At 43.8% G+C, this 26585-nt stretch overlaps 1 protein-coding gene across 6 annotated transcripts in view; it reads right to left on the bottom strand.

Annotated features, from left to right (window-relative positions):
* The window catches only part of LOC127624630 (delta-sarcoglycan-like), a 430073-nt gene that overhangs the window by 96142 nt on the left and 307346 nt on the right, over positions 1–26585 (bottom strand). The gene's annotated exons all lie outside the window — the stretch shown is intronic.

Below are 26585 nucleotides of genomic sequence, written 5' to 3'. Positions count from 1 at the left end.
GCTGCATTCGACACGATAGATCATGACATTCTCTTGAATAGGCTAGAGAATTATGTTGGAATTTGTGGAGTGGCATTAGCATGGTTTAGGTCATATTTAGCAGACCGCTACCACTATGTCTATGTAAATGAGGAATTGTCAAACCAAACAAAAGTAAAATATGGAGTGCCACAGGGATCAGTTTTAGGGCCTCTGCTTTTCTCCATGTATATGCTTACCCTGGGAGATATTATCAGAAATCGTGGAATAAGTTTCCACTGCTATGCTGACGATACACAACTTTATATTTCTTCAAAACCTGATGAGATTTCACAATTCTCAAAATTAGCAGAGTGTATTAATGAAATAAAGATTGGATGGCCAGAAATTTCCTTCTACTCAATTCTGACAAAACAGAGGTTCTAATTATTGGACCAAAAAACTCTAAAAATAAGCCACTAAAATATAATTTGACTCTAGATGGATGTACTGTTACATCATCTTCAACAGCGAAGAACTTAGGTGTTATATTTGATACCAACCTGTCCTTTGAAAATCAAATTACAAATGTTTGTGGCACAGCATTCTTCCACCTAAGAAATATTGCTAAATTAAGGCATATGCTCTCGGTTGCTGATGTCGAAAAACTAATTCATGCGTTCCTGACCTCAAGACTAGATTATTGTAATGCATTACTGGGAGGATGTCCAGCAAGATCAATAAATAAACTTCAATTGGTTCAAAATCCAGCAGCCAGAGTGCTGATGAGAACCAAGAAATATGATCATATTAGCCCCATTTTATCATCGTTACATTGGCTACCTGTTAAATTCCGTATTGATTTTAAAATTCTGTTAACTACGTACAAAGCTTTGAATGGTCTAGCTCCGCAGTACTTAAGTGATCTTCTACCACGCTATATTCCAACACGTTAATTAAGATCGCAAAATTCTGGCCTATTAATAGTTCCTAGAATATCAAAATCCACTAAAGGACGAAGATCCTTTTCATATTTGGCTCCTAAACTATGGAATAGTCTCCCAAACACTGTTCGAGATGCAGACACACACTCTCAGTTTAAGTCTAGACTAAAGACTCATCTATTTAGCCAGGCATACACCTAATTTATCCTCCAACCCACAATTAGGCTGCTTTAGTTGGGTCTGCCGGAACCAGAAACATTGAGCATGATCTCTAACTCTGCAATAAATGAAATGACATCTACGCTTACATCTTTTTATTTGTTTCCCTGTCTCAACCTCGGGACTCCTATCCTGAGGTCACCAGAACCGGCTGGATCCAGCACCATTCCTGCTTCATGTTGGACTCCACTGCTACATGTCGCAGAATGATGATGACTAAATGCAGCCGGTGCCAGCCAAACATCACTTCAATCTATTATGACGGACTTCAGAGGATGCAATGATGTCAACTCCAACCTGCATCACCTTGGTCTATTTATGGACTACGATCTTGAAATGAAATGCTTAGACTAACTATTGCCAACAAAAGCCTTCATCAGCCAATTAAGGACAATTGCATCTATGTGAACTTCTGCAATTAATCAAGATGGACTTCAAAGACTTTGGTCATTAATCTTACAGTTCAAACACAATCGATGTTTAATCACTGACCCTTAACACTTAGTTTAATAATTTTAAACCATGATTTTACCTATACATAATTAATATTTACATTACATTCATAATGTTAGCCAGAGGGGTACTGGCCCCCACAGTGAGTCTGGTTTCTCCCAAGGTTATTTTTCTTCATTAATCTACATCTTATGGAGTTTTGTGTTCCTTGCCACAGTCGCCTACAGCTTGCTCACTGGGGTTATTAATACAATTATCATTTAATTATTTTTAAACACTATTAAAAATCGTATTTTATCTAAATTACACAATGATGATTAATCGACTTTAGAGACATTACAGTTTTATCGTCTGTTAATGCTGATATTCTGTAAAGCTGCTTTGAAACGATGTGTGTTGTGAAAGGCGCTATACAAATAAAATTGACTTGACTTGACTTGACTTGACTTTCTCCTTCTCTGCAAAACAGAGCAGCTTTGCCCCTGAGCGCTTCGACAGCACTGTTAAAAGAGTGATTTTCCTAAAAGAGTTTATTTTCTCTAAAAGAGCAATACACAGCGGCGTTGAACGTCCTTTTCAGGAAGCATCTTTATAAAGAGACCCTTCTGCCCCTGTGTAGTTCCTGGATGCATTCAAGTTCTCTCTGCTCCTGACGGTCAAAGATAATGCCTCGTGTGTCTGGGCAGTGATCACACCGAGGTAGCATTTGTGGATGGTTTGTGTTTTCACTGCGAGAACCTTACCATGGCAACGTTGAAGTCGCAACATTCCTTCCTAAACAGGAATGCCACTCCAGGCCCCTCGCGTCGCTCCTTCTTCCCACGGCATTGAGGACGACCCGGCTGGCGATGGAGGTGAGTTGGGGATGGCAGTGGTCTCGGATTCGCCGGGTAGATCCCCACAAACCACCCGCCCACCGAGGCGCTCGTTGACTTCCTGCCGGGCTCGGGGTGACAACGGCTTGCCTCACGACCAGGCTGCTTATCCCCTTGAGCCCCCTGAGGTGGATGATGAGCTCACCACTGCATTGGAGACTGTTCCGGCGTCTGACGCGGAAGACTTGATTGGGCTGCCACCTTCGGGACGGCACGCCCAGTCTGAGGTTGACGCCCAGATGGCCGACAATCTTGCCTGGGCCATCTGCGTGGGGTTGGACTGGAACCCTCCGTCCTCCCCACAGCCTTCACGGCTAGATGACTGGTTCCTCGGGTCTGGGTGCCGCTCACAGCCACGCCCATTCTTCCCCCCCAATCTCACGATCCATTCTTCTCTTAGGTGCATGATGAGCCGACGAGGTCATGAAGGGCACCTTTTACTGCCCACAATCAACCTCCTTGCTCATCCACTCTCACTACCCTCGACGGCGGAGCAGCCCATGGGTACTCGGCGGTCCCCCAGGTGGACATGGTGGATCGTTGCTATCCACCTGTGTCCCGAGAATGCCGCCACCTGGCAGGATTACCCGGTGCTCCCCTCCAAGGCCTGTAGGATGACGTCGTCACCTCCAAAACCTACAGTACCACTGGACAGGCCACCTCCACCTTGCATGCCATGGCCCTCCTGCAAGTTCACCAGGCCAAGGCACTCAAAGATTTGCACTTGGGTAGTCTTGACCCTGATGTGTTGCAGGAACTGCACTCACCAAACTGACCTCGCCCTCAGGGCCACGAAGGCCACAGCATGGACACTTAGGCAGGCGATGGCAACCCTCGTGGTTTAGGAATGACATCTCTGGCTGAACCTGGTCGAGATGCAGGACATTGACAAGGCACGCTTCCTCAACACCCCTGTCTCCTAGTTTAGTGTCTTCGGCGACACCGTCGAGGACTTCACCCAGAAGTTCTCAGCGGTGATGAAACAGACAGAGGCCATCTCTCACATCATGCCCCGCCAAGCAGCTCTTTGTTTGCTTTGCTGGACAGCGGAAAGGGAACGCTGACTCCAAACAGAGGCTTTCCCACCGGATTGTTGATGCCATATCATTGGCCTATCACACCCATGCCGTGCCTGCCCCCTTGCGGACACACTCGACGAGAAGTGTGGCATCTTCGTGGGCACTGGCCAATGGCACCTCCTTGGCAGACATATGCAGAGCAGCGGGCTGGGCAACACCCAATACCTTTACAAGATTTTACAATCTCAGGGTTGATTCGGTTTCATCACGTTCTTTCAGGTCCGAGCCAATAGAACTCGGTAACGCGGAACAACTGACCGGGTGTACCGCCTGCATCTAGCACCTTTCCCCTCCACTGAGGTGATCACGTGCGCTCTTATCCCAGGAGACCCCGCTAACTCGGCTCCCTGGATGACTCCTCCCTAGCCCTCTGGTCCACAAATTCAGCAGAGGAATTCCCTGGCCAGACCCACTACAGGTACTGAAACTACTTTATACTGGAATAGGTGCTCCACAGAACGGGCCCTTGTGTGGATTAATCCCCCTGTGAGTATTTTCCGCTGTACGGTCCCCCTATGGGTGGACCTGCATCTCCCTTGGGCAGTCCCCACTGCCACGTGGTCACTGTGTTCTCCCATGTCCATGTTTTATTATCCTTTGTTAGATATTATATGTTTTGTAACATTGCTCATGTCAAGTCAAGTTTATGTCAAGTCAAGTTTATGTTAAGTCAAGTTTATATTCAAGTTCATGTTTAAGTTTCACGTTTCTAATGATTTTTTTTGGATTTCAAGTTTGTTAATAAATTGCACTTGGGTTCTTTACTCCATCGTAATTGTCTCTTCATTTACCTCATCGCTCAGCATTGTTACAGAATACCTAAATGCAAATTAACCCAGTAATACAACTCCTATGCCTACGTCAGAGAAATCCTACCCCGGAGGATTATGTGGAGGACTACTGCAATCTTCGGTCATGACCGAAAGACCTAGGTCGCGAGTACAAGCGGCCGAAATGGGCTTCCTCAGAAGGGTGGCGGGCTTCTCCCTTAGAGATAGGGTGAGGAGCTCAGTCATCCGTGAGGAGCTCGGAGTAGAGCCGCTCCTCCTTTGCGTCGAAAGGAGTCAGTTGAGATCATTTGGGCATCTGGTAAGGATGCCCCCTGGCCGCCTTCCTAGGGAGGTTTTTCAGGCACGTCCAGCTGCGAGGAGGCCTCGGGGAAGACCCAGGACAATGTGGAGATATTATCTCCACACTGGCCTGGGAACACCTCGGAGTCCCCCAGGCAGTGCTTGTTAATGTGGCTCGGGATAGGGAAGTTTGGGGCCCCCTGCTGGAATGGCTGTCCCCGCGACCCAACTTCGGATAAGCAGTTGAAGATGGATGGATGGACTACTGAGATCTGGCCTGCCAGGTGGACTTTAATGAGATCGCTCTCAAAGACTGTTTCCGATTTGGATTGAGTGACCCAATCTCCTCGTTGATGCCTGGCATTCACAGTTCCCTAAATCTGTCCAGTATATCTTGGCCTGCAGGTTACTGGTTATACAGTCACTGTGGGGGATGTAGATCTTTTGCCCTGGATCCTGAGCCTGCTCCATGCCATGTCACAGCAACGTCTCAGCCTGCTCCATGCCATGTCACAGCAAAGCCTCAACATGCTCCATGCCATATCACAGCAATGCATCAGCCTGCTCCCTGCCAAGTCACAGCCATGCCTGAGCCTGCTTTATGCCAAGTCACAGCCACGCCTGAGTCTGCTCCACACCATGTCATGGCCACATCTCAGCTGTTAGACCTGGAGATGGTTCCCACACTTGTACCCACCCTGTGGAAGCTTCTTTATGTTCATGCAAGGGATATTTCGACCCTCCGACACCACCTAGACCCTCCAAGCCCTGGAAGCCGCCTTGGGCTGTTGATCCCTCAACAACACCTTGGCTCTGCATTCCCTCGGCTCCACTGTGGTCCTTCAGCCTGTTGGCTTTACTGGGGTCCCTCAGCCTGTTGGCTTTACCCCCCATCCATCCTCCTTGATCAGTTAGTTACCTGGCTCTGACTTGGCTCTCCAATCCCCGTCCGAAGACGCACCAGTGTTACGAGCTGAAATACACAATATAATTGTGAAAAACACGATTGTGCCAAATTGTACAACACCACAGGATGTTTTTGAGATTCGCATTTGAGGGAACAGCGTATCAATTCAAAATCCTGCCCTTCGGACTGTCTTTGGTTCCTCACAAATTTATGAAGTGCATTCATGTGGTTCTCGTCCCTCTGACACTGAGCGGCATAAGCATCTTGAACTACCTCGACGATAGGCTGTTACTAGCACAACCAGAGGCTCTGTTATGGCAAAGCAGAGACTTACTGCATCAGCATATAAACAGCTTTGGCCTCATGTAAACTTGGTGAAGAGCACGCTCTCTCTCAGCCAAAATATCTCCTTTTTGGGAGTCTGCCTCGACTCCACGAGCGGGCGCGCGCACCTCACAAGCGAGCGTGTTCAGGCCATTCTACATTTTTTGTCTCAGTTCAAACTGGGTAGAACACTTCCTCTGAAACTGTTTCAGAAAGCATTGGGATTTATTGGCGGCGGCATCGGCTGTCATCCCATTGGGTCTCTTACACATGAGACCACTTAAGTGCTGGCTGAAGCATCGTGTGCCACAACATGCTTGGTGCCAAGGGTGCATGTGCATCACTATATCCCACAGCTGTATAGCTGCTTTGGTACCATGGACAGCTCCTGAATTTTACCAGTGAGGTGTCGCACTGGGGCAGGTTGCCAGTTGGAAAGTGGTTGTTACATCTAGCGATTGTCTGTGTTTCTGTATTTCTTCTGTTGGCAGGAGAAAGTTCGGCAAACAAATGTCTAAGGATTTATTTGTTAACTCCAAAAGTTTACACTTGCATACAAACAACAATTCAAACACCGCACAAAGCCGGTCTCTCCCGCCTCCTTTTATGCCATCAGCTGGGACACGCCTCGCGCGCCGGCATCCCCATCAGTTAAGCACAGGAAGTAACCTAGGATAACAACAAGACACGAAACAGAAGAAATACAGAAACACAGACAATCGCTAGATGTAACAGTGGTGACTATGGATGCTTCAACACAGGTGGGGGGGGGCGGTATGCAATGGATGCCCGACTTTCGGCAACTAGACAGGTGCGAGGATGGCGTGGTATATCAATCTCCTAGAGCTATCGGCTGTAATTCTAGCCTTAAAGGCTTTTCAGTCGATATGGTCATGTCCTGGTTCGCTCAGATAACATGACAGTTGTGGCATATAAACTGCCAAGGCAGAATTCATTTGCCGCCACTGTTGAGACTGGCGCATCACCTCCTCCTATGGAGCGAGCATCATCTCCTCTCTGTGAGAGCAACATATGTCCCAGGCTGCCTGAATTATGACGCAGACCTACTGTCACACCAAGGGTTGATACTGGGCGAATTGAGACATCATCCTCAAACTGTGTTGAGGATTTGGGAAATATTCAGCAAAGCAGAAATCGATCTATTTGGCTAAGTGGAGAATACCCACCGTCCTCTTTGGTATACGAAGTCCCAAGCCCCGTTGAAAACGGACACAATGGCACACAAGTTGCCGGCAAAATGCAAATACGCGTTTCCTCCAGTATGCCTGATCCACTCTGGGAGGACAAGGAAAGGGTTCTATTAGTTGCACCGAAATGGCCCAACCAGCCATGGTTTCCGGAAATGATAGAAATGCTGTACAGCCCACCATGGGAAATACCGCTGAGGAGGGATCTCCTCTCTAAGGCGCACGGCACAATCTGGCATCCCCAGATGTGGAACCTGCATGTGTGGCCCCTGAACGGGGCGCACTAAACGTGCCAGAACTGATGCGTTCAGTCATGAACACCATTTTACAAGCCAGAGCACCGTCCACAAGATACCTCTATGCACTAAAATATGGTGTCTCTCACATAATAAGGACCCAGTAAACTGTTCCATACATGAAATTCTAATATTTCTTCACGAGCAATTAACTGTCAAACCCAGGAAAAGTTCTGTACCCAAGGTCCTGACCACACCCTACAAAGCGCAGGTGGTTGGTTCACCTTCAGGCCTTCTTCCCTCCTCGATTTAATTCAGATGAGGAACAATCATTGCATTTGTTATGCCCTGTGCGGGTGCTACATACATATGTTGAGCATACTTGCCAGTTCAGAATGTCTGATCAGCTCTTTATATGCTATGGAGGACGCACAAAAGGAATGTTCGTCTCCAAGCAAAGACGTTCTCACTAGATTGTCGATGCAATTACCCTGGTTTATGAATCGCAGGGTCAGACTTAAAAAAAAAAGTTGGGTGTGTTAAAGCACACCCAACTGGCCTCCTCATGGGCATGGACGAATTGTGTGTCCTTACAAGACATTTGTTTTGCAGCATGATGGTCATCGTAAAACACAGTTTTATATATATATATATATATATATATATATATATATATATATATATATATATATATATATAAACCGGCCAGGTTCATAAGGAGTAATTCATAATATATGGCTATAGCTCATATATTCATTATGAGTACTCTCCTCCTGGCCATAATGAGGATCACTCAATGCGGCATTTATCACGCCATCCCATAAGACCGCAACGCCATATTTTCTCTCTAGGAAGTGATATCATGTAGTGTGGCGTGGCGTGATGGGATTCTGTTCCTCATATGCATTAGTAAATACGATGTTAAGTGGACTGAAGTCGTGAGGTAAAATCTTGTTTACGGTAACTTTGGTTCCCTGAGACGAAGTGAATGAGACATTGCGAACGCTAGCCGCACCACAAGACTCAAGAGCTCTCCTTGTTCACAGTCAGAAATTCAGAGAAAATGGTGTCAGTGCTGGATTTGGATTTCATGTTTGTTAATAAATTGTACATGGGTTCTTCACTCCATCGTCATCGTATCTTTGTTTATCAGCATTGTTACACTTTCCTTGCAAGCCCTACAATAAAGCAGTGCACATGAGCAGATGTTGCAGGGTTTGTCTTAATTTACTTATTACCGAGCAATATGTAAGCTAAATTCCATAGCTCCCCCACACCACACAAGACATTTCTGAATTTGCTTTCCTGTTCCGTATCCTTTTATATCTGAGCAGACACTGATACTCTGACAGTCTCTCATCAGATGAAGCACTGCTTATCTTTAAAGAGTTGCAAAATACTGTAATCGAATGTCTCCAACTGGGAATGATTCTTCTCTGCGCTGAGATGAGCACATGAAAGATCAGCGAGGAAATGAAAAAGTTTAGTAGAAGTTCTTCTCATGTCCTGAATATTTTGTGGATGAAATGTTTAATGCATCTATGACTTATCCCAATTATAATTCTACGCGTTTGCATTTATTGGTGCATGCACTCTTAAAATTAGGACCAACATTAGAACAAAAAGGGTTTTAAAACTTACATGTCATAAGCCACCTTCACACATAAATTGCAGTAAAATAGTTGGATTGCCTTTACTGGTAAACTACATCTGTTATTTGCACTTGTAATGGCTTTCTCTCTTTTCTCCATTTTGTTACCATTCACACATCAGTACCAAAATGCCATTAAACTCTGAGATGTAGTTATTTTATCAGTCAACATATTTATCTGTCCACTGTGATGAAGAGAAGCGCTTTAAGGCTGGATTACTCTACACAACTTCTAAAATGAGAACAGAATCTAAAAATACTTTGTATCATACACTTACAGACTATTTAAATGGCTACAGACAAAAACTGAGCATCACACACTAAACATACGAGGATCACTCCGGCTGTCAGGTCAATCAGATCACAAACTCACATGAAAACACATGACCCCATTCTAGGAGACATGACAGACATAAACAAACATGGATGTATGGGAGTGCTGCCACTGTTGTTGCTGCTTCTTTGTTCCAAGATGTGAAAGAAACAGGTCGAGCACATTTGGGTGCGGTCTTGGGTGGAATGACAGAGACAGAGTTGTTGAAATCATTGTTTTTGAGGTAATTTAAAGTTTTAAGGTTTATGGTGTTACATCATCACGTCAACAAAGAACACAGAAAAAGTTAGTAAGTGATTTTATCACACGAAAATCATGTGAACACATTTTGTGTATGTCTTTTGGCTTTACTTTTGAAACAGTGAGAATTATAATTCTTACATTTTTCACGTCTATTGTAAGGGCCTCACTGTAACCCAGATTTCTGCTATTTTTAGAGATGAGACTAAATACATTTTTGTGGTAAACAGCATGATGCCACAAATGCTGTTGATTGGCCTTAACTTATATTGAAACTGGAACATTCCTTTAAAGACTACTAAATACTACTGTGATGTGTAAATACTTCACAATTTAAATAAATAATTTCTTATTTACATTACAGTAATGCTAAGCGGGAGAAATGTGCTCATCAAAATAATGTCACATTGCATACTGTTGTTAAAATAAAGTTTCATATAATAGGCTTCTTATTTTAGCAAAATACATCAAAATCTCACTCAGCACTTTATTAAGAGCACTATACTAATCAGGGACTAAAAACCGTTTAAGGAATGAAAACGAAAACCAATGTTTTTTTTTTTTGTTTTTTTTTTTGGGAGAACGTAACTGAAAATAGGAAGTCATTTTCGGTAAACCTCTACAATAAAATGCCATTTGTTAACATTAGTTAACAACATTAATAAACATGAACTAACAATGAAAAACACTGTTGCATCGTTTATTAAAGTTTGTTCATGTTAATTATGAAATTAATACTTTTTTTAATCTAAAGTTGTATGTGTTAAAATTAGCAAATGCAATATGAACTAACATTATGTAACAATGAACAATTGTCATTCCCCTTCTGTCACTCACTCGACGTTGTGTCAATGTAGTGAGAGCCTCGGTTGAGAGCTTCTCTTGAGAGCCTCGGTTGCCTCTGAACTTTGAGAAAAAGCCAATGAGAATTTGCGAAAAGAATTTGCATGTTTCTCCCCCTGACATACAGGTATAAAAGGAGGGAATCGTGCATCTGTTTAGTCAGATTTTTTATGCAGAGCCGAGCGGTTGTGTATTCAGCAAGCTGGCGTTCCCACTACTGTTCACTCGCCTCTACAGAGCTTTTGGTGTTGGATCTACGGCACGTTACCAGTGGCTTTTCTCTTCTCTGCACACCAGTGCAGTCTACGCCCTCTAAAAGAGTATTTTCTCTAAAAGAATAACACATTGGCGTTGAATGTCTTTAAATATGCGTCTTTTTGAAGATTCCCTTCCACCTTTGTGTAGTTCCTGGATGCGGCATATATCTCTCTGGTTCTGATGGTCATAGACGCTGCCTCATGTGTCTGGGCCACGATCACACCGAGGCAGAGTTTGTGGAAAGGCACGCTAGTTTGCTCCAGTCCAGGTCCGATGTGAGACCGGCCCGCCCCACGAGGACTTTGCCCAACAGTTTTCGGTGGTGAAGAAGCAGACACCGTTCCAAATCAAGATGTTTTGGGCAAGATGTTAATATATATATATATATATATATATATATATATATATATATATATATATATATATATATATTATGACTTTGTTTAAAGTGCATAACATTTTAAACAATCGTTCATAGATCAAATATAATTCCCTAAATGTGCAGGCAAGGAAATTAAGGTAACAAAAGTGCATATAAGTGGAACAGCATCAGTAATATGAGAAAACACGCTTCAACAGACAGCGTAATGTATTATGTTAACACAAAATGGCAAACTGTTATTCTGAAACTATCCACTCACTCATACATCTACATATTGTTTGTCAAAAACACCAGACGGTTAACCTGATCAGCAGCAGGGGCTGAGCGTTTTTGTTGACAATGTTTCCAGCTGATGAAAACAGTTTCTTTACAGCTCAGCTCTGACCGATGAGCCAGTAATACCCTGGACTGTTTTAATAATGGCCCCTCGTCATGACATTCCAGAGAAAACTCTTCGGGATGAGAAGACTGCGTGTGTTCTCAAGTTAGATGTTGTGGAGTGATATAGCAGCGGTTTCTTACACAACTTACAAATTACATTGGATTTTTCAACAATCTTGCCTTTGATACTCCAGAAACCGAAGAAGTGCCACACAGCACTTTTAAGATGTTTTGGTGTAAGTAAGATCCTATCTGACTCCTCACTATCTTTTTCAGCCATATTTTTTATTATCAACGCAGCCTTGCCGCATCTAATAGATTGGACTGGATAGGCTAACAAAAATAAACTGCGTCAGCTATGTCAATATCATGTCTCGCGTGCCTCCTGACACACCTAAAATCGAATGCACAGTTTTGGCATTTGAATGAGCATTTTGTTTTATTTGACGAATATCCCATTTCAGCAGCATCCACTTCACTTCAGTGCACGGCGAGAACTCCAAAACCCTGCGGGCGGGGACAATAGACGACAGAGCCTGTCCCTCCAGGCGAGATGGAGTAGGGTCTCTACAGCCCTTACTTCATTGTATCCAAAAAAGGCAGTGGGTTGCATCCAATCTTGGACCTGCGAGTTCTCAACTGGGCCTTACACAAACTCCCGTTCAAGATGCTCATGCAGAGACATATTCTAACATGAGTTCAGCATCAAGATTGGTTCACAGCAGTAGACCTGAAGGACGCATACTTCCACGTCTCGATCTTGCCCTGACACAGACCCTTCCTATGGTTTGCGTTCGAGGGCCGGGCATATCCGTACAAGGTCCTACCCTTCGGCTTGTCCCTGTCTCCTCGCGTCTTCACGAAGGTTGTCATTACCTCCATGACTGGCTGATTCTAGTTCACTCTCAAGAGTTACTGTGTGGCCACAGGGTCCTGGTGCTCAGGCACCCCAGTCGTTTAGGGCCTCGGGTCAAATGGGAAAAGAGCAAGCTCTCCCCTGTTTAAAGTATCTCATTTCTCAGAATAAACATAGACTCACAAACGAGCACACGCAGTTGGTGCTGAATTGCCTCACCTCATTAAAACTAGGCACTGTGGTCAGGTGTCCAGACATGTCGTGGTCACCACAGATGCCTCAAAACTGTGTTGGGGAGGAGTGTGCAACGGGCACGCAGCCGCCGGCTCATGGACAGGACCACCGCTACGTTGGAACATCAAATGCCTAGAGTTTCTGGCTGTATTTCTTGCCCAGCAGAGGTTTCTCACACTGATTCGGGGCAAGCACATCTTGATCCGTTCAGACAGCACCGCAACGGTAGTGTTCATATATCGCCATGGGAGAGTGGAGGCTCCACCACCAGGTGGTCCAGCTGTTTTGGGACCAATACTGTGAAGCACAGCTAGACCTGTTTGCTTCCCAGGAAAACTCCCACTGCCCACTCTGGTACTCCCTATTGGAGGCTACCCTTGCATAAAGCAGGCTCAGGCATGGCTGTGACTTGGCAGGGAGCAGGCTGATGCATTGCTGTGATATGGCATGGAGCAAGTTGAGGCTTTGCTGTGACATGGCATGGAGCAGGCTGAGGCGTTGCTGTGACATGGCATGGAGCAGGCTCAGGATCCAGGGCAAAAGATCTACATCCCCCACAGTGACTGTATAACCAGTAACCTGCAGGCCAAGATATACTGGACAGATTTAGGGAACTGTGAATGCCAGGAATCAACGAGGAGATTGGGTCACTCAATCCAAAACGGAAACAGTCTTTGAGAGCGATCTCATTAAAGTCCACCTGGCAGGCCAGATCTCAGTAGTCCATCCATCCATCTTCAACTGCTTATCCGAAATTGGGTCGCAGGGACAGCCATTCCAGCAGGGGGCCCCAAACTTCCCTATCCCGAGCCACATTAACAAGCACTGCCTGGGGGACTCCGAGGTGTTCCCAGGCCAGTGTGGAGATAATATCTCCACATTGTCCTTGGTCTTCCCCGAGGCCTCCTCGCAGCTGGACGTGCCTGAAAAACCTCCCTAGGGAGGCGGCCAGGGGGCATCCTTACCAGATGCCCAAATGATCTCAACTGACTCCTTTCGACGCAAAGGAGGAGCGGCTCTACTCCGAGCTCCTCACGGATGACTGAGCTCCTCACCCTATCTCTAAGGGAGAAGCCCGCCACCCTTCTGAGGAAGCCCATTTCGGCCGCTTGTACTCGCGACCTAGGTCTTTCGGTCATGACCGAAGATTGCAGTAGTCCTCCACATAATCCTCCGGGGTAGGATTTCTCTGACGTAGGCATAGGAGTTGTATTACTGGGTTAATTTGCATTTAGGTATTCTGTAACAATGCTGAGCGATGAGGTAAATGAAGAGACAATTACGATGGAGTAAAGAGCCCAAGTGCAATTTATTAACAAACTTGAAATCCAAAAAAAATCATTAGAAACGTGAAACTTAAACATGAACTTGAATATAAACTTGACTTAACATAAACTTGACTTGACATAAACTTGACTTGACATGAGCAATGTTACAAAACATATAATATCTAACAAAGGATAATAAAACATGGACATGGGAGAACACAGTGACCACGTGGCAGTGGGGACTGCCCAAGGGAGATGCAGGTCCACCCATAGGGGGACCGTACAGTGGAAAATACTCACAGGGGGATTAATCCACACAAGGGCCCGTTCTGTGGAGCACCTATTCCAGTATAAAGTAGTTTCAGTACCTGTAGTGGGTCTGGCCAGGGAATTCCTCCGCTGAATTTGTGGACCAGAGGGCTAGGGAGGAGTCATTCAGGGAGCCGAGTTAGCGGGGTCTCCTGGGATAAGAGCACACGTGATCACCTCAGTGGAGGGGAAAGGTGCTAGATGCAGGCGGTACACCCGGTCAGTTGTTCTGCGTTACCGAGTTCTATTGGCTCGGACCTGAAAGAACATGTGATGAAACCGAATCAACCCTGAGATTGTAAAATCTTGTAAAGGTATTGGGTGTTGCCCAGCCCGCTGCTCTGCATATGTCTGCCAAGGAGGTGCCATTGGCCAGTGCCCACGAAGATGCCACACTTCTCGTCGAGTGTGCCCGCAAGGGGGCAGGCACGGCATGGGTGTGATAGGCCAATGATATGGCATCAACAATCCGGTGGGAAAGCCTCTGTTTGGAGTCAGCGTTCCCTTTCCGCTGTCCAGCAAAGCAAACAAAGAGCTGCTTGGCGGGGCATGATGTGAGAGATGGCCTCTGTCTGTTTCATCACCGCTGAGAACTTCTGGGTGAAGTCCTCGACGGTGTCGCCGAAGAGACTAAACTAGGAGACAGGGGTGTTGAGGAAGCGTGCCTTGTCAATGTCCTGCATCTCGACCAGGTTCAGCCAGAGATGTCATTCCTAAACCACGAGGGTTGCCATCGCCTGCCTAAGTGTCCATGCTGTGGCCTTCGTGGCTCTGAGGGCGAGGTCAGTTTGGTGAGTGCAGTTCCTGCAACACATCGGGGTCAAGACTACCCAAGTGCAAATCTTTGAGTGCCTTGGCCTGGTGAACTTGCAGGAGGGCCATGGCATGCAAAGTGGAGGTGGCCTGTCCAGTGGTACTGTAGGTTTTGGAGGTGACGACATCATCCTACAGGCCTTGGAGGGGAGCACCGGGTAATCCTGCCAGGTGGCGGCATTCTCGGGACACAGGTGGATAGCAACGATCCACCATGTCCACCTGGGGGACCGCCGAGTACCCGTGGGCTGCTCCGCCGTCGAGGGTAGTGAGAGTGGATGAGCAAGGAGGTTGATTGTGGGCAGTAAAAGGTGCCCTTCATGACCTCGTCGGCTCATCATGCACCTAAGAGAAGAATGGATCGTGAGATTGGGGGGGAAGAATGGGCGTGGCTGTGAGCGGCACCCAGACCCGAGGAACCGTGAAGTCATCTAGCCGTGAAAGCTGTGGGGAGGACGGAGGGTTCCAGTCCAACCCCACGCAGATGGCCCAGGCAAGAATGTCGGCCATCTGGGCGTCAACCTCAGACTGGGCGTGCCGTCCCGAAGGTGGCAGCCCAATCAAGTCTTCCGCGTCAGACGCCGGAACAGTCTCCAATGCAGTGGTGAGCTCATCATCCACCTCAGGGGGCTCAAGGGGATAAGCAGCCTGGTCGTGAGGCAAGCCGTTGTCACCCCGAGCCCGGCAGGAAGTCAACGAGCGTCTCGGGGGGCGGGTGGTTTGTGGGGATCTACCCGGCGAATCCGAGACCACTGCCATCCCCAACTCACCTCCATCGCCAGCCGGGTCGTCCTCAATGCCGTGGGAAGAAGGAGCGACGCGGGGGGCCTGGAGTGGCATTCCTGTTTAGGAAGGAAAGTTGCGACTTCAATGTTGCCATGGTAAGGTTCTCGCAGTGAAAACACAAACCATCCACAAATGCTACCTCGGTGTGATCACTGCCCCGACACACGAGGCAGCATCTTTGACCGTCAGGAGCAGAGAGAACTTGAATGCATCCAGGAACTACACAGGGGCAGAAGGGTCTCTTTATAAAGATGCTTCCTGAAAAGGACGTTCAACGCCGCTGTGTATTGCTCTTTTAGAGAAAATAAACTCTTTTAGGAAAATCACTCTTTTAATAGTGCTGTCGAAGCGCTCAGGGGCAAAGCTGCTCTGTTTTGCAGAGAAGGAGAAAGTCAAGTCAAGTCAAGTCAAGTCAATTTTATTTGTATAGCGCCTTTCACAACACACATCGTTTCAAAGCAGCTTTACAGAATATCAGCATTAACAGACGATAAAACTGTAATGTCTCTAAAGTCGATTAATCATCATTGTGTAATTTAGATAAAATACGATTTTTAATAGTGTTTAAAAATAATTAAATGATAATTGTATTAATAACCCCAGTGAGCAAGCTGTAGGCCTATGTGGCCAGGAACACAAAACTCCATAAGATGTAGATTAATGGAGAAAAATAACCTGGGGAGAAACCAGACTCACTGTGGGGGCCAGTTCCCCTCTGGCTAACATTATGAATGTAATGTAAATATTAATTATGTATAGGTAAAATCATGGTTTAAAATTATTAAACTAAGTGTTAAGGGTCAGTGATTAAACATCGATTGTGTTTGAACTGTAAGATTAATGACCAAAGTCTTTGAAGTCCATCTTGATTAATTGCAGAAGTTCACATAGATGCAATTGTCCTTAATTGGCTGATGAAGGCTTTTGTTGGCAATAGTTAGTCTAAGCATTTCATTTCAAGATCGTAGTCCATAAATAGACCAAGGTGATGCAGGTTGGAGTTGGCATCATTTCATGCTCTGAAGTCCGTCATAATAGATTGAAGTGATGTTTGGCTGGCACCGGCTGCATTTAGTCATCATCATTCTGCGACATGTAGCAGTGGAGTCCAACATGAAGCAGGAATGGTGCTGGATCCAGCCGGTTCTGGTGACCTCAGGATAGGAGTCCCGAGGTTGAGACAGGGAAACAAATAAAAAGATGTAAGCGTAGATGCCATTTCATTTATTGCAGAGTTAGAGATCATGCTCAATGTTTCTGGTTCCGGCAGACCCAACTAAAGCAGCCTAATTGTGGGTTGGAGGATAAATTAGGTGTATGCCTGGCTAAATAGATGAGTCTTTAGTCTAGACTTAAACTGAGAGTGTGTGTCTGCATCTCGAACAGTGTTTGGGAGACTATTCCATAGTTTAGGAGCCAAATATGAAAAGGATCTTCGTCCTTTAGTGGATATTGATATTCTAGGAACTATTAATAGGCCAGAAATTTGCGATCTTAATTAACGTGTTGGAATATAGCGTGGTAGAAGATCACTTAAGTACTGCGGAGCTAGACCATTCAAAGCTTTGTACGTAGTTAACAGAATTTTAAAATCAATACGGAATTTAACAGGTAGCCAATGTAACAATGATAAAATGGGGCTAATATGATCATATTTCTTGGTTCTCATCAGCACTCTGGCTGCTGGATTTTGAACCAATTGAAGTTTATTTATTGATCTTGCTGGACATCCTCCCAGTAATGCATTACAATAATCTAGTCTTGAGGTCATGAACGCATGAATTAGTTTTTCAACATCAGCAACCGAGAGCATATGCCTTAATTTAGCAATATTTCTTAGGTGGAAGAATGCTGTGCCACAAACATTTGTAATTTGATTTTCAAAGGACAGGTTGGTATCAAATATAACACCTAAGTTCTTCGCTGTTGAAGATGATGTACATCCATCTAGAGTCAAATTATATTTTAGTGGCTTATTTTTAGAGTTTTTTGGTCCAATAATTAGAACCTCTGTTTTGTCAGAATTGAGTAGAAGGAAATTTCTGGCCATCCAATCTTTTATTTCATTAATACACTCTGCTAATTTTGAGAATTGTGAAATTTCATCAGGTTTTGAAGAAATATAAAGTTGTGTATCGTCAGCATAGCAGTGGAAACTTATTCCACGATTCCTGATAATATCTCCCAGGGTAAGCATATACATGGAGAAAAGCAGAGGCCCTAAAACTGATCCCTGTGGCACTCCATATTTTACTTTTGTTTGGTTTGACAATTCCTCATTTACATAGACAAAGTGGTAGCGGTCTGCTAAATATGACCTAAACCATGCTAATGCCACTCCAAAAATTCCAACATAATTCTCTAGCCTATTCAAGAGAATGTCGTGATCTATCGTGTCGAATGCAGCACTAAGATCTAAAAGCACTAGAAGAGAAATGCAGCCGCGATCAGATGATAAGAGCAAGTCATTTGTAATTCTGATAAGTGCAGTCTCTGTACTGTGATGAGGCCTAAATCCTGATTGAAATTCTTCATATATACTATTTCTCTGTAGAAATGAACATATTTGGGAGGATACTACCTTTTCTAGTATTTTTGACATAAATGGGAGATTTGAAATCGGTCTATAATTAGTAAGTTCTCCAGGAATAAGTTGTGGCTTCTTAATTAGTGGTTTGATAATTGCCATTTTAAAGTTTCTTGGGACATGTCCTAAGCATAGCGAGGAGTTAATGATATTAAGAAGAGGTTCTGATATTACAGGAGATACCTCTTTTAAGAGCTTAGTTGGTATAGGATCTAACAAACAAGTTGTGGCTTTTGATGTTTCGATAAGTTTTCATGACCTATGATAGCGAAGGATTGAAGTTGCACATGAGGGAAATTATTCGACACTGTTTTCTGAGGTGCTATGACAGATGATTGCATAATTCCAATTTTATTTCTGATTATTTCAATTTTATCTGTGAAGAAATTCATGAAGTCTTTACTCTTGAACTGTGACGTAATATCTGGTTCGGTTGAGGCTTTATTCCTAACCAATTTAGCCACAGTGCTGAATAAACATCTAGGATTGTTGTGGTTATTTTCTATGAGTTTACTAAAATATGCTGACCTGGCAGCTTTGAGTGCGTGTTTGTAGCTACAGACACTATCCTTCCATGCACCCTGAAATACTTCTAATTTTGTATTTTTCCACATGCGCTCCATTTTCCGAGCTGCTCTCTTGAGAGCATGAGTGTGATCATTGTACCATGGTGCAGGGCTTATTTCTTTAATTTTCTTTAATCGAAGTGGGGCGACAACATCAAGGGTGCTAGAGAAGACTGCATTTAAATGTTTTGTTATTTCATCAAGTTCTTCTGGGCTTTGGGGTTTATTGTGTATATGAGATAGATCTGGAAGAGTATTAGTGAAGCTATCTTTAGTGGTCGAAAGAATAGTTCTACCTGAACGATAGCGTGGTGTAGATTGAGTAACATTATCTGATTGCAGCATGCAAGAGACGAGGTAATGATCCGAGATGTCATCGCTCTGCTGCAGAATTTCTATATTATCAACATCAAATCCATATGAAAGAATTAAACCTAGCGTATGATTATGGCGATGAGTTGGTCCTGTTACATTTTGTCTGACTCCAAGAGAGTTGAGAATATCGATAAATGCTAATCCCAATGTATCATTTTCATTATCTATGTGAATGTTAAAGTCACCAACAATTAAGGCTCTATCTACAGTAACTACAAGATCTGATAAAAAATTTGCAAATTCACTAAGGAAATCTGAATAAGGCCCGGGTGATCTATACACTGTAGCAAGGGTAAAGGACGACAGAAAATTTTTATATATATTTGTATTTGACGGTCTCACCTTAAGCATTATTAGTTCAAAAGACTTACATTTATATCCTGTCCTCTGAGTAACACCAAAAACTTCACTGTAAATTGTAGCAACACCTCCTCCTCGACCCTTCAGACGAGGCTCATGTTTATAACAATAACCTGGGGGAGTAGATTCATTTAAACTACTATATTCATCCGGTTTAAGCCAGGTTTCAGTCAAACAGAGCGCATCCGATCTATGATCTGTAATCATGTTATTGACAATTAGTGATTTGGTAGAAAGAGATCTAATGTTTAGTAGCCCTATTTTTATATGATGTACATTTTTAATTTGTTTGTTTTGTTCAAGTTTGACCGTAATCAAATCTTTTCTAAATGATTTAGTGAGGGTATTGTGTTTCGTAGTTCGTGGAACAGACACAGTCTCTATGAGATATCTAAGTGATACAGTCTCTATGTGTTGTAGTTTATGTGACCTGTGTGACATCTCAAGGCAGATAGCAGACGTTCGGATTAACCAGATTGTCTGCTTCCTGACCTGGGCCCCATTTAGTCAATTAATATCATTAAGTCTATGAGCCAAATTAGTAGAGAGGAGAGCGGCACCTTCCCTGGAGGGATGGTGCCGCTCTCTTTAGCAGGTCAGGTCTACCCCAAAAACTTTTCCAATTGTCTATAAATCCTATTTTATTCTGCAGACACCACTCAGACATCCAGCCATTCAGTGACACTAATCTACTATAAACCTCGTCACCACGATGAGCAGGGAGGGGACCAGAGCATATTACAGTGTCTGACATCGCTTTTGCAAATTTGCACACCTCTTTAACATTATCTTTAGTGATCTCCGACTGGCGAAGCCGGACATCGTTAGTGCCGACATGGATAACAATTTTAGAAAATCTACATTTAGCATTAGCAAGCACTTGTAAATTTGATTTGATGTCAGACGATCTGGCCCCCGAAATGCAATTAACAATAGTGGCTGGAGACTCTATTTCCACGTTCCTTACAATAGAATCACTGATAACAAGGGCTCTTTCAATATGATTCTCAGTGGGTGTATCACTGAGTGGGGAGAATTTATTGGAAACCCTAACAGGAGCGGGAGAGTGGTGTCTCTTTGCTGAACGAGTATGCCGCAGAGACGTCACCCAAATGCCCTGCTGCAGGGGCTCTATAACCGGAACCAAAGTGTGTGTGTTGCTCTCTGTACTGCCCGCATCCGAAACAGCATCTAACGGCTTCTCTTTCTCACTGACCTCTACTAGCGTTCGGATGCGAGTCTCTAACTCATTAACCTTCTCCGTCAGCCTGACTAATTCCTTACATTTATCACAAGTGAATCCCTCACTGCTGACGGAGGAGGCTATTTTAAACATGTGACATGCAATGCATGAACAAATAACATGAGCCGATGCCATGACTTACCGCAAATTGTTCGTTGTTCTTGAGCGGTGAGGGTTTTGAGATTGATTTGAATCCCTCACAAAATTGTTTGTTGTTGGTGGTGGTTGTTCTTGATAAGCGGTGCTTTGAGATCGATGCAATAATCTGTGTACCGCAGAGGAGAAAAACGGGTGCTGCTGAAAAAATGCACGCAGTTTAACCGCGATAAAAATAGAACGCGGATACAGGTGGAATATGCGCGCAGTTGAATCCCGATAAGAGAATAATACGGGAAGACCCGATGCATGCTTAAAAATGGCAGATGTTTAAGGATTAAAGGCTACAAACACAGACTCTAGCTAGGTGTCAGCAGCAACCGGTAAAATACACGCAGATGAAACGGGAGAAAAAGGGGAAGAATCTGAAACGCGGTAAAATGACAAAGGATATAACTAGGAACGATGCGGTAAAATGACAAAGGATATAACTATGAACGATGCGGTAAAATGACAAAGGATATAACTATGAACGATGACTATAACGTTGAACGTATGAGAACAAGCAGTGCTAAGCAGGCCACAAACAAACTCTCGTGCAGCGTGCGTGAAAGCCGCTGATATGCGCTGTAGATCCAACAGCATACGCTCTTGAAGAGATGAGTGAATAGTCAGTGAATACAGCTCGCTAATCACACAACCGCTCGGCACTGAAGGAAAAAATCTGAATGGACAGACACATATTTCCCTCACTTTATACCCATATGTCCGGGAGCGGGACATGCAAATTCTGTCTGCCAGTTTCTCATTGGCCTTTTCTCAAGTTTAGAGATGCACAAGTCTCTCAAGAAATTCTTATTTCTTATTTAATTCTTCTTATTCTGCATAATTTTCTCATAATTTAATCACAGTCAATTTTCTCCAACCTGCATGACTTTCATTCTTCTGTGGAACACAAAAGGAGATGTTAGGTAAAATTATTTATTTTTAGAATAAATATCTGAACAAAATGTTAATTACAATTTCTCATCAGAATAAAGTTCTCTAATATTCAATGTAAATATAAAAATGTAAATGATTTCCATTTTTTAAATTCCATATTTTAAAGATTACTTAATAAAAGTCTAATAAAAATAATTCATATAACTTAATTCAAACGAATCAGGACAGTTCATTTTTAACGTACTGTACCATTGCATTATTTTTATCAAATGAAGTGCTTGCAGATCCTCACTACACATTCCAAAACACAATATTGGAGTTATTTATTGGTCAAATACAGTGCTGTACAGCAAAGCATCTCAGTATTAAAGCACTGATGAAAACTTTTATGTATTTCACTCATCAACTTTTAAATTACACATTTATATATATGGATGATATATACATCCCTACAATGACTTTTTTTATCATTCAATAACAATAAACCATGGTTTTCAGCAAAACTCAGACAGCTTTGTCATGCCCCTTGGCTCTGTAGAGAATCAACAAATGGCTGATGACCTGAATGTGTTTTACTACAGGTTTGAAAAACCCAGTCTCACACACCTCCCCCACTCTGAGATTCACTTCACACACCCACTTACAACTCCAATAATCCCACTCCTCCCCCCTCCTGCTTCTTAACATGCACTTATGGTTTGTGAGGACGCTGTGTGCCGGGTCTTCAAGAAACAGAAAACTAGGAAATCTTCAGGCCCAGATGGTGTTTCACCTGCCTGTCTGAAAGTCTCCACTGACCAACTGGCCTCCATCTTCACACTGATCTTCAATTGATCACTGGAGCAGTGTGAAGTTCCCTGCTGCTTCAAACACTCCACCATCATTCCGGTCCCCAAAAATCACAAAATCACATGTCATGAAGTCATTTGAGAGACTGGTTTTGGCCAACCTGAAGGACATCACTGGACCCCTTCTAGAACCCCTTCAATTTGCTTACCGAGCAAACAGGTCTGTTAAATGATGCTGTCAACATGGGACTGCATCATATCCTGCAACACCTCGAAAGACATGGAACTTATGCAAGGATTCTATTTGTGGACTTCAGTTCAGCCTTCAATATCTTGACTGATCATCTCTCAGCCAAACTGACCCAGCTCTCCTTGCCCACCCTAATCTGTCAATGGATCATCAGCTTTCAGACAGATAGGCAGCAGCTAGTGAGACTGGGGAAACTCACATCCGGGACCCTCACTATTGGCACTGGTGATCCTCAAGGATGCGTTCTCTCTCTCCACTGCTCCACTGCTCTGCTCTTCGTTTGGTTCAGCCACCAAATCAGACAGAAGGAAACTACAACGGACAGTCAAGACTTCTGAGAGGGTTATTGGTGCACCCCTGCCCACCCTTCAAGACCTGTACGTCTCAAGATTGAGGAAATGTGCAGGTAGAATCACTCTGGACCCCACACACCCTGCCCACTCCCTCTCTGAACTGTTGACCTCTGGCTGGCGCTACAGAGTACTGAGTGCCAGGACATCCAGGCACAAGAAAAGTTTTTACCCTCAGGCCATTTTTCACATGACAAATTAAACTGCATTCAGGATTCACCCATAGTGCAATACTGTAAATAAATATCTCATGTACATACACTCACCTAAAGGATTATTAGGAACACCTGTTCAATTTCTCATTAATGCAATTATCTAATCAACCAATCACATGGCAGTTGCTTCAATGCATTTAGGGGTGTGGTCCTGGTCAAGACAATCTCCTGAACTCCAAATTGAATGTCAGAATGGGAAAGAAAGGTGATTTAAGCAATTTTGAGCGTGGCATGGTTGTTGGTGCCAGACGGGCTGGTCTGAGTATTTCACAATCTGCTCAGTTACTGGGATTTTCACGCACAACCATTTCTAGGGTTTACAAAGAATGGTGTGAAAAGGGAAAAACATCCAGTATGCTGCAGTCCTGTGGGCAAAAATGCCTTGTTGATGCTAGAGGTCAGAGGAGAATGGGCCGACTGATTCAAGCTGATAGAAGAGCAACTTTGCCTGAAATAACCACTCGTTACAACCGAGGTATGCAGCAAAGCATTTGTGAAGCCACAACACGCACAACCTTGAGGCGGATGGGCTACAACAGCAGAAGACCCCACCGGGTACCACTCATCTCCACTACAAATAGGAAAAAGAGGCTACAATTTGCAAGAGCTCACCAAAATTGGACAGTTGAAGACTGGAAAAATGTTGCCTGGTCTGATGAGTCTCGATTTCTGTTGAGACATTCAGATGGTAGAGTCAGAATTTGGCATAAACAGAATGAGAACATGGATCCATCATGCCTTGTTACCACTGTGCAGGCTGGTGGTGGTGGTGTAATGGTGTGGGGGATGTTTTCTTGGCACACTTTAGGCCCCTTAGTGCCAATTGGGCATCGTTTAAATGCCACGGCCTACCTGAGCATTGTTTCTGACCATGTCCATCCTTTTATGGCCACCATGTACCCATCCTCTGATGGCTACTTCCAGCAGGATAATGCACCATGTCACAAAGCTCGAATCATTTCAAATTGGTTTCGTGAACATGACAATGAGTTCACTGTACTAAAATGGCCCCCACAGTCACCAGATCTCAACCCAATAGAGCATCTTTGGGATGTGGTGGAACGGGAGCTTCGTGCCCTGGATGTGCATCCCACAAATCTCCATCAACTGCAAGATGCTATCCTATCAATATGGGCCAACATTTCTAAAGAATGCTTTCAGCACCTTGTTGAATCAATGCCACGTAGAATTAAGGCAGTTCTGAAGGCGAAAGGGGGTCAAACACAGTATTAGTATGGTGTTCCTAATAATCCTTTAGGTGAGTGTATGTAAATTCACTCATATTTAATTCAATAACTGTACATACCCCTACCTTGCACATATATTACCACTTGCACATGTACATATGCCATATATGTTAAACAGTAAGTCCTATTATTTGTATGTCTATTTATACTCTTGCCTTGTTTTATATTCTCTGTCTCAATGTAGTGTTCTCAAACCAGCCTGTCTGCATTTACATTTACATTTATGCATTTGGCAGACGCTTTTATCCAAAGCGACTTACAGTGCAATTATTACAGGGACAATCCCCCCAGAACAACCTGGAGTTAAGTGCCTTGCTCAAGTGGCCGTGGGGTTAGAACCTCTGACCTTCTGATTAACAGCCCTGTGCTTTAACCAATACGACACCACCACTCCAATACACCACCACCACTCCTGTCTGGCACCTACAATCATGCCTCGCTCCAAATCACTGAGATCAATTTATTTTCCCTAATTTTTATAAAGTGCTCAATGAAAGTATAATTTTTTTGTCACTTTCTTTTTATTGTGAGTTCTGACATGACTCAGACATGTTCTTGACAGACTTCACAAGATTCACCCAAATGTTTATTTGAGTTGATCAGAATTAAAGCATTGATGGCAGTTGGTGGAAGTTGTTTATTCTACACCAGGGGTCGGTAACCTTTTTGACATGAAGTGTCATTTTTCATTTTCCTGGATTACATCAAGATGTAGACTGGAATGCAGGCATGAAATTTATATAAATAAAATAGTCTACTACTCTCTTGCTGTTGTTTTGCCAGTGATTACCACTCCAAGTGTCAACCCCTGACCCCTGTTCGACCTCTGTTCTACACATACTCTCTGCTATCATGGATTTAGACTGTAGTCCACTACAGCACATAGCAGGAGCTTTTAGTACAGACACTTAGCTAAGAATTATAAAAGAAGACACGGGCATTTATTTAACAATTAGAATAACAGGATATGCCTGACCTTAAAATGTGTACTTCTTGTCTGTGTGGCCCTTGAACACTAATTTGGATGCCTTGCACCACTCCAGGAACACTAGAGATCAAATCCAAAAGAGAAACATACAGTTCTAAATACCCCTGTTCCCACTGCAGTCCATTGCTGAACCAGAGTGAATGTCAAGTAATGAACTGTGTCTAAGGAAAAACCACTGGGGGAAAATACGTACACATGCTTGGGCAATCACTTTAAAGGAAGCTTACCATTGCCCCTGAGAGAATAACCATGCCGTGATCAAATACAACACAAAACAACCTTGAATAATCAGCGTTTAGTCAGTTTGTTTTTTACTTCCCAATGGTTCCACCAAAAAAAAAAAAAAAAACATATCCTCAACATCACGAATAAAATTGAAAACTTTAAAGTAGCCAAATGCGTCTAGAAACTTTGGCTAACTTTTGGCAATTTTTTGCTTGTTGGCAATTTCCACTTAGTCCCTGCTTAAAGGATTCATGGAAATGAGGAGGTGAGAACCGGCTTGACAATATAAATAATACTTTAATTCTAAACTTAACCAAAAAGACAAACACACACTCAGGTGTCGGACAGCTGTCCGTAATTCTCTCTCTCTCCGTCGCACTGCCGTCTTCGGTCGGCTTTTATCACTCTCGAGGGCTAATAAACCTGATTAGGGGTGGGGTGTGCGGAATCACAACCCGGCCCCGCCCTCCGCACTGCCACAACAGTATATACTGCATATTGTCCATATATCAAAATGTACTTGCTCGCTGATACAACCTATCTTCTCTGCTGATGAATGCAAAAGCCAACAGTCAAATTTTAACCATGCTCCTTCAACTACCTGTTTTTAAAGAGCACACTATCCTGGTGTCAAAGCAGAGAACAATGATGGTGAAAAGGTGTATTTTCGGCTGTTTCCCTCTCTTGCATCGTTTTCTGACTGAACTTCAGAAAATGTATCACAC

Source organism: Xyrauchen texanus, chromosome 31 (genome assembly GCF_025860055.1).
Source record: "Xyrauchen texanus isolate HMW12.3.18 chromosome 31, RBS_HiC_50CHRs, whole genome shotgun sequence".
Taxonomy (NCBI): Eukaryota; Metazoa; Chordata; class Actinopteri; order Cypriniformes; family Catostomidae; genus Xyrauchen; species Xyrauchen texanus.
This window is presented reverse-complemented; position numbering and strand designations above follow the sequence as displayed.